Raw genomic sequence first — 1,430 nt, 5'->3', positions numbered from 1 at the left:
GAGTTCCGGTCCCCGAGACGAGTGCAATCGTTAAATGTAGCTTTGACGATGAATCCTTTAGCAATCTTTCCTTCTCTCGTTCCAGATGGTGAACAAGCCTGGCTATCCTGCGGCTTCTCGGCGCGTGTCTTTTACGTTCAACGAAGATGACGACGTTAGGCTACTTTCGTATATGGCGAACAAAGGGGTAGAAGGGAGAGATCCCCTGAAGAGGAACGGAGAAGTCGGGATGTAATTTAAGAATCTCTTTTTTCACTCTTCTCTCGTTCTCTCTATCTTTCCGATTTGGTAGTCGAAGGGAAATGAAAACACTCGTTGCGCGAAGTTCAGGAATGGAAATTTCAGCTCGGAACGGAATCCGGAAAAGTGGCTCGGGAAACGGGGTGAAATGTTTGCGAGAGCCAGGACACGCGGAACGAAAAAGTTTCGTCGAAAATCTCCGAAGGGAACAACAACAACAACAACAACAACGCGGTCGATGTACGATGTGTGTGTTTGTCAGGGGGAAGGAAAAATTCGGCACGCTACCATTCTCAATTTCCGCACTCTTCAGTCCGCGATTGCCAGGTCGAAGAAACGAAGAATTCGAACGCGTCGTAGGTGAATATTCGATATTTTTGCTGACCATTTTTTTTTTCTTTAGCTTCGTTAGTTTAGACCGCCTCGCCGTTTACGTTTTTAGTTTTGGAATCACCGTGTTTGCGTTTGTTTAGATTTCTCCCGCCAAAATTCGAGTTCCAAGAAGATGAGCGCGGCGAACGTTTTCGAACGAAACGCCATCGAAAAGTACGGACTCTCCAGGAAGGGGTTGAAGGTGGGATCGTTGGGGATTTATCGCAATGAGGTGCATTTAGGGTGATCAGGGACTGGCCCGAATCTCGAAAATTTGCTCCAACTGGGGGTGAAACCTACAGACTTTCTATGTTCTCCTTCTTCTTCTTCTCTCCCTCATCATCCTCATCTTCGTAGCTCTTTAATCGATCCACCTCTGTTCTGCTTCTCCTTCTTCTTCGTCTTAATTCTTCTTTCTAAGTATTGCGAGAACGTAACGGTATATTGCAAGTAAAAGTTCGAAACGACGCAATTATCTTTACGCGTTCAGATTATTATACCCGGAAATAAAAAAATATTTCGCTTATAACGATCACAGGACCTCAGATTACCTGAAGCACGCCACACTAAAATCTCTCTCGCTCGCTCCATTCTCGCATTCTCTCCTTCCTTGATGCTCACGAAGCATTCCTCATTCGCGCAGTTTCACGTTCGCTCTGACTGCGTGCCCTTGCACGTACGCGACAATCCCAAGGTCATTCATTCGCGATATCTCTTGCGCTGTACTCTCGTACTCTCGTTCTCTCGATTTCGTTCTTTCATATTCCGTTTTCTCTCTCTCTCTCTCTCTCTCTCTCTCTCTCTCTCTCTCTCTCTCT

Source organism: Hylaeus volcanicus, chromosome 1 (assembly GCF_026283585.1).
Source record: "Hylaeus volcanicus isolate JK05 chromosome 1, UHH_iyHylVolc1.0_haploid, whole genome shotgun sequence".
NCBI lineage: Eukaryota > Metazoa > Arthropoda > Insecta > Hymenoptera > Colletidae > Hylaeus > Hylaeus volcanicus.
Note: the sequence above shows the minus strand (reverse complement) of the source record.